This window comes from Sardina pilchardus, chromosome 2, assembly GCF_963854185.1.
Source record: "Sardina pilchardus chromosome 2, fSarPil1.1, whole genome shotgun sequence".
Classification (NCBI taxonomy): domain Eukaryota; kingdom Metazoa; phylum Chordata; class Actinopteri; order Clupeiformes; family Clupeidae; genus Sardina; species Sardina pilchardus.
This window is the reverse complement of record NC_084995.1, coordinates 14368944-14377361: the sequence shown is the minus strand read 5'-3', so window position 1 is coordinate 14377361 and position 8418 is coordinate 14368944.

Below are 8418 nucleotides of genomic sequence, written 5' to 3'. Positions count from 1 at the left end.
TAAAAGTGAAAAGAATGGAAATGTGTAGTTTGTTACATTTGTATTGTTTGAGCCAATGACAATTGACCTAGAGGTCAAGGGTAATCAGGAAATAAGAAACAACACCAGGGAGAAGAAGGGAGAAGACAACTGCCGAGCGGGAAAGGTTTACCGCAGACTAACACAATTATAGCCTTTGTGTTTAGTGGGTAAAACACTTACTTAAACATTACTGCTAGACGGTGAAGTTGTGTTGGAAGTGAAAACTTTGAGACGAGAATTTCCCACGAGTATAAAGCCTTCAGCTAGTCAGCAAGACCTAGCTAGCTGCTAGCACGATGCGACTTGTCAATGACTTTGCGTGAGATAGCCTGCACGGCCACTCTCTTGGAACCTCCACGAGCCTCGCTGAAGACGTCTGTCCATCTGGTCCATCCATTACATCTAGCCTACACGCTGAGTTTTCTTTGTTGCGCTGCCAGAGCTATGTGCTGGAGTGGCGTGAAAGAGCCATTTTGGTTTTAGGCTTCAACGCACACCAGCAACGTTACAGGCCTGCCACACGAACTCTGACAGCTGGTTGGGTAGCTTGTAGTTGGTTATTTTGTTTAAAAATTAAACCATTGTTTGCTTGGATGTTGTATTGCATTGATACCTGAAATTGAAAGTTAGCCTATTGAAAACTATTGAAGATTGAGTGTAATGCATGTGTGGTGAATGTGTAAATAAGAGTAAATAGAATTTGCATATAATTGTGGGATCACAAAGCGAAGTGGTTTTAAAGAACTCAGGATAGCTACCCATGGCAACGAGGCTCTACAATATATGGTTTTGCAAAATTCATTGCTGAAATAAACTCTTTGAAGTCATGACTTGAGTATGGTGTTTGTTGTTATTATACTTGAAATTAGACTCTCTGTTCCAGAAATGTAAATTTACAGAAATGAAACCTACATGACAGTGTAATGACACTTCATGACATGTTCAGGAAACATCTCAGATGGTTTACTGTACTTGAGGTCAAAGTTAAGCATTCATGACACTGTCAGAAAACTATTTTGGTCAGTAATAGTTCTTTGTGACAGCTTAATGACAAGTCAAAACTGTACCACTGTAGTTGAGGTCAAGAAAAGTATTCACGACCAATTCATAATGGTGTCATGACAGCCAATTGCTCAGGCTCATCATTTAAAAAACCTAGAAGATAAGTCAGGCCAAACACAGTTATATGTCAAGTTGTCACGACAATATTGTAAACGGATTACATTTTCTTGCCTAATGTCAAGTTGTCATGGCAAAGATGCCGTCAGATAATGTCATCTTGCCTAATGTCAAGTTGTCATAATGATGACGCTCAAACAATGTCAACTTGACATAACAAAAACCGAATGACACATTATGACAACAGTCATAAACATCAATAATGTGTCATTAATGTGCATGACATGTGTCATGTCATTCTTATGACGGTTACATGACACCCTTATGTAGACCCCTTCAAATAAAGTGTTACCGTATATGTATATGTGAGACGATGTGCATGAATAGTTAAAAAGCCAATCATTGGGCAGCTTTATGAATTCTACAGTACATTTACTGAAAGCTGTAGAGACGCTGGGGTCATAGCAAGTGCCACTGCTTTTGTTTGCTTTCGTGACAGTAAATCAGAAACATGGACATTGTGACATTTACAATTGTAATCTGGCTATTGATCCTCTAAGTTATTTTTATTCAAAGACACATAGGATATGAACCTGTGTGCCATAGAGTGTCCGTGGCTTTGGCATGATATGATTTAATAAAGAGTGCCTCAAAGGCAGCAGCCGTGATATCTCCCACAGCGCATGGGGGTGTCAAAAGGGCGACAGGTTTTTATGAACCTTTATGATCTCACGTGGGGACTACATGCTGTGGGTATTGTTTCGCCTGACCTTGAGCACCTCACATCACATTCTCAATTCATTTCATTCTCGCATTAAACATCACTGTGTGTGTGTGTGTGTGTGTGTGTGTGTGTGTGTGTGTGTGTGTGTGTGTGTGTGTGTGTGTGTGTGTGTGTGTGTGTGTGTATGTGTATGTGTATCTGTATGTGTGTGTGTGTGTGTGTGTGTGTGTGGGTGGGCTATACCAAGTCATCATTCTGTCTATAATTTCTCTGGGCTCACTCTATGATCCAATTTTACTAGACCCTAAGACAGACGGCTCCATGACGGCTGCTTTTACAGTATGCATAGATTACCGAGCACTGCTGCCTGCGCCGCCGTCTGTGCATTCATTGGTTTCGATTATTTCTGCACTTATTAAGGACACGGTTTGATATCCAGCTTACCCATGCTTAATCTCAACACCATTCAGCATTTCACACACATCCTCATCCCACCACAAATGAAAAGAATAAACCCTCTCAGAGTGTCCTTATAATATGAGTTAACATAGCCTAGATTACAAAGCTTGAGTTGACATAGCCTAGATATAAAGTCTGAGTTAGCATATAGCCTAGATGATAAAGCCTGAGTCGACATAGCCTAGCTATAAAGTCTGAGTTAGCATAGCCTAGATGATAAAGCCCTGTGCTGTGCCAGCCAGGGGTCGATTGGCTTGGACAGGTGGTTGTGATTCTGTTGGCAGCAGGTGAAGGGTGGCTGTGGGAGTTGGCTGCGCGGCGGACGGCCACTGAGGCAGAGCAGCTCAGCTCTGGAAGGTCACTGTAAAAGCCCTCATTAATAGGTGCTTTATTAGCCAGTGGGATGCTGGCACTCCCACCAGAGCCCCGGCAGAATCCAATTTACATGATGGCATCACACGGGAAAAAAAAAAGATTAAAAAAAGAAAAAAAAAAACATTTTTTTTATCTCCCCAGGACCCCATTGGTATTGTCAGAGGCACTTCTCCTGGATATACTACTGAAGTGCAGCCTCTGCTGGAGGTGCCAGACCCCTCGTTGCCAGTCTTTTCTGACCCTCATAGCCTCATTTATGCGTAATCTGTCACAGAAAGCGGGCTATGGGTTACTTACAGTATAAGTCTGATTGCTTTAGTTGTAAAAAAAGAGCCCTGTGGTGGTGTATTTGCGTTTTTATAAAACAGGAATGTACACAGTTTGTGCTGAATGAATTGAACTCTGGGTTCTGGCAGAAAGTCTGTGTGGAATGGGGAAAGGCCTGGGCCCTGTAACTCGAAGCACACGTTAGCTGCTCTTAGACCTTACGCATATCTTAAGCCTATCGTAAAAAGATACGCATGTAACTCAAATGATTCGCAAGTCTACGTGTAACGTAACTTAAGACAAAAGTTACGACTGCTTCATACCACACGTAACGCTGTCGTAAGTGTCTGAACAACCTAGGATAACTAAGTCGCTTGCATTCATGCTTGCCCTCTTGCATTCTCTTCGCCTCCGTTATTTTAGCAATTGAGCATTCGTTTCCTGCCATTAATAGTCGCGTCTTGTGTGCTCCTCACCCAGCTGTTCACGGTTTCTGTTTTCACGTCCCAAATCTTCTTTCTAGAATGTATCTTTGTGTTCGTCAGCTTGAGAATAAAATGTTTTTTTTTTCCCCTCTACCTAAGTGACAGTTATTTCATTAGGCAGCTGTAAGAGCTTCCATTCCTCAGCTGTAAGAGCAGCTTGGACGAACAGCATTTTCATGTTGTCAGGGGGGAAACGGACGCTGATTCCCTTGTTACTACAACATTTACAGTGGTTGCTCTTTCGAGTTACAGTTTAAGTTGCGTGCATCTCACGTGTGACTTGCGACAAGTTTCAGTTACACCCGGATCGTTATGATTTACGAGTTCGTAAGCCATGCGTAACGTAAAGTTAAGTTTGATTTTTCGAGTTACAGGGCCCTGGTCTTTGAAGGACAGTTCTAATCGCTAAAACATCCATGTGAGTTGGTATGCTCTCTCATGATGTGTTTTTACTTCTGCATCTTTGTCTGCGTCCTCCTCCCAGTTAGACGTTAAAATGAACTCTCTGACACGTTTGTTGGTTGTCTTGCAGTGTGAGTGGTTGCATGTACCATGTGAGTTACCATGAGGTGTGTTAGTTACCATGTTGTATGTGATTGCCCTCAGATGATTGAAGTGCTGGAGAAAAAGTATGTCCCAATATCTATTCTACAGTATGAGAAGATGCTAGAACAACAGTACTCTAACATTAATATTGCCTATCAACATTTCTGAAAGAGTTGCACTGTGTGTCATCATCTTAAAATATGAAATCCCATGTTAATGTCTGGTGTTAATGTGCTATGTGCATAATTCACCCCCCCCCCCCCTTTCTTTGTCTGTCTTTAATAGTGGCCCTTGCCTTGAATTGAAACAAACGAGAACTTGCCATCTCACACAGCGTTACGCTTCTCCAAGCTGCACTAAATTCTAGCCACGCTCCTCCACTGTTCTGAGGTAATTTCTCATTTGAGGCTCCGGCGTGTCTCATTTGGTCGAACTGCGCCGCCGAGTCCCCCACCTCCCCCACGCCCATCCTCCCCACCCCTGCACCCTGCACCCTGCCTATTCTTGAGGCCTTGCCTCTGGAGTGAGACCTTGGAACTGTCACCGTGCAATCCTCCCAAACTTGTTTCCCGCGGTAACGAGTTAAGATGGGAGCGATGGTGATCTAATGGAGCGTGATTGAATGAGAAATAATTGAATTAAGCTGGGGCAAATCCTCACAGGGGGAAGGAATGAATCAAGGCAAGGCGTCTCAGCTGTTGACTGACGATCAGACACTGTTTAGGGCTGTTTTTGTTCATTTCGCTCACATTTGACAGATGCACCTTGTATGAATTCCTCACAATTTTTATTTTTTTTATAAAGCCAAAGCAAGTCGGCTGGAAAATCCGCCGCATATTGTGGTGCCACTGCATTTTATCACTAGTTTTATGAGGCCTTTGAGGCATAGCGGTGGAACTCTGTGTGATCCTTTTACAAATCACTGCCTCTCTAATACATCCCCGCTGCCTGTCAAGTTAAAACTATGGGCATGTTCATGAAGATCAGCACCTTTGCAAATTGAGAGGTATATATCAAAGAGCTAGTGAAGCAATAGCCGTTGACTGCCTGCTGTTTGTCTGTAGTGGAGCAGAAGCGGTGCTGATGCAACTAACTGCCACACTGCCACAGAAATATGTATTTCACATATCTGACCATATAATATTGGCATATAATTGAATACACTCCAATTTCTCACTTATAATTGTATTGTCACTCTGTTGTTTGGAAAATAAACTAGGTTAATTTAAAGGTTCACACTTCAATGTACTTTGTGTATCACCACATGTGCCTTTAGGCATAACATTTTGGGGAATTCTGCCCAAACCACAGCTTAAAACAACTGACGACAACCAGGCCACAGTTCCTTTGCTCCATGAAAGTGATCAGAACTGTACATGAACATCACATTTCTGCAAAGGTTGCTATGCAATTCTGCATGAAATGTACACCATCTGATGTGACTTGTGAACTGGCACTCATAACCTCCATGCCAATGTGTTTTGGGTATTGTGCACCTAATCAATAACCCTGGTTTCACTGAGCACATAATGACAAGATGTCTTAGCGTGCTATTAGTATGCATAGGTGTGCTGGGCAGCAGACAAGCAGACACCGAAGACATGTCTTTATCTCTCTGTCTCTCTCTTGCTCTCTCTCTCTGTATATTTGTATGTATATGAAAAAAAAATCAAAAGACCACTGTTCATTTTTCTGATGTCATCCTACAGTTACTGATTGACATTCGAGTTGACGGTCATATTGAAATTTGCAGTGGTCTCTTATTTTTTTTTATTTATTTATTTTTTTTTTAATTTAGTTCCTTGACCATCTTCACAAGATTTACTTTGCATAAGACACACGGCACCTCTTGTTCCTTGACGCCGGGTCCTTCTCAAAGAGGATTGTTCATGCTCTAATTAGGTACATGGTGGTAATCTCTGCTGCCACACTCCCTATGGTGTTGGCCACTGAGCTCTGGGCCTTTCATCAGTCTGTCCATGTCAGCTCCAGCTTGCCTGGTCCACTCAGAGGGACGGTTGAGTGCATGTTCCCGTATTGACTGTATCAAATCCAATCCCACGCTGTTTTGTTGAGATGACCTTAAGGGGGGCTGTTAGACTTGCTTAAACGTGTTGGCCTCTTTTGAAATGAAAAGGACCCCGTTCTCTTTTTTTCCCATCCTCCTCATGGGTGGCAAAGTATGGGCTATGTCAGTCACTCATTCAGTCTGAGGAGGGGGAAGATAAGCAAAGGGTGGGGAAGAACAGAAAGAAAGAAAGAAAGAAAGAAAGAAAGAAAGAGAGAGAAAAATAGAGAGAGAGCATGATGATGGGGTGAGACTGTGTGAAAGAGGGCAAATAGGGGCCCTGTCTTTCAGTGGGACCATTGAACCATGCGTGTGCACACACACACACACACACACACACACACACACACACACATACACACACACTCTCACTGTCTCGCACACACCCTGCAGGAGATGAAACCACGGAGATACAAAAGCTGCAGTCTGAAAAAAAGAACCTCTCCCTCTGTCTTTCAGTCTCTTAGATCAATAGGAGGCGAATGATAGCGGGGGGTAGACACTTGGTGCACCAGTGCTGGTGACATCTGCTACCCATCACCAGGAGACTTGATTGATTGAAGACACAGTCAGTCTCCCAAAGAGAGAGCGAGTGAAAAGCGGAAGAGAAGAGAAAACACGGAACAAAACCCCAAAAGAGCAGTGGCAGTTCCCTACACTCCCTTCTCCACAATCTCCAATGGGATTGATGCAATAACCCCCCCCCCCCCTCCGTGCCATTTGAGTGAGGTTGGTGTGCATTGTGTGATTCCGGGAGGCTGACACAAGTAATGACTCACCCTCTACCCCCAACCTCACATGCAGTTTTTCCCTTACCACCGTACACACACCCAATTATACTTTCTTAAATAGTATGTAAGCACACACACACACACACACACACACACACACACACACACACACACAGACACAATCACTCACACACAAACATACACAAACACACAAACACACACACACACACACACACACACACACACACACACACACACACACACACACACACACACACACACACACACACACACAATCACACACACCCCTTCCAACCACAACCCACCCACCAAAGTGTGAGGAAATTGAGAAGAGGGAGAGAAGGCTTCATCTAATTATGAAGTTTAATAAAGACAGTCCAGGGGGAATACTTATTTTCACCTCCTTTAGGCTGATCGTGGATCTGCACGACGGGCTCACGGCCAGATATAAACACACCCATGCAGCGCCTTCACACTCATTACGTGGTGTCACCTTGCACACTCAGCACCGCTGTGGTATTTGTCGCGAGTAGTGTCACTTTTAACGCACTTCTCCTCAAAGAACCGGCACAGCGGCATACCAGAGGGTTTGACCGAGGGTCCGTCAAAGCTTTCTTTCAGGCAGATTTGAGAGTACTACAAATCCTAAGGGACTCGAGAACAGTTCCCTCCCACACTTCCAGAGGACAGAAAGAGCAATGCGCATGGGCATTTGGCTTTTAGAACAGAAATAACATAATTTACAAACAAATATATATATAAAAATATAGAGACTACTGAAGTACCGGATATAAGCACGTTACTAATAGTCTAAATGTATGCACAGAAGCAGTGTATGCAACAGGGTCGTGTACTGGGGAAGCTGATCATACTGTAGTTCTTGAGAGAGAAATCATTATTCAGCACTGCCTTTAGTGTTATTGCTAAAATAGGGCTGTGTTATTCTTCCTATCTTGTTGTTCTGTCGGCATACTTGATTTTGATAAGTCATGATGTCTCCTATTCAAGTGTCCCATATACAGTAGTTGCTTCCAAAGGTGATGTAGGGTAAGAGCTACCCTGTTAAATATTACATTTAATTATACTCAATTATTACTGCTGTAGCCAGTTTGGAATGATCCACAATGTTTATCTGTTCATCGGCACTTTCACCATTTCAGAAGATCCTAAATATTCCTTTTGATAGTGAGGAGGTACTCTCTGATGACCGGTTGTTCCAAAACGGACGTTTTTCGGGTTCGAGATCTGAAGTCAGTATGAAGGGACATGACATTAACAGCATGCAAATGTCTGTCTTTGAGTAGTTAATTGATTATACCACCCACACAGGTGCCAACGAGGCCAAGGTGAAGTCTCCATGGCTCTGGCTTTGCTGTGCTGACCAGGCAAATCTCCGAAGATCTGCATCTGATTCTCAGATATAAATAATAAATACTGTGCCATCTCTGTCTCCTAAAGGTGATGAATATTCATTTGTCTACTACTCATCCAATTTAATTTCATCTAGTCGTTTCAGTTGTGAGGACTAGGAATGGGGTCATTTAAAACTAAATCATGTGGCTTGTTTCTAACCTGTACATCCATAAAATACTCCTGTAACCC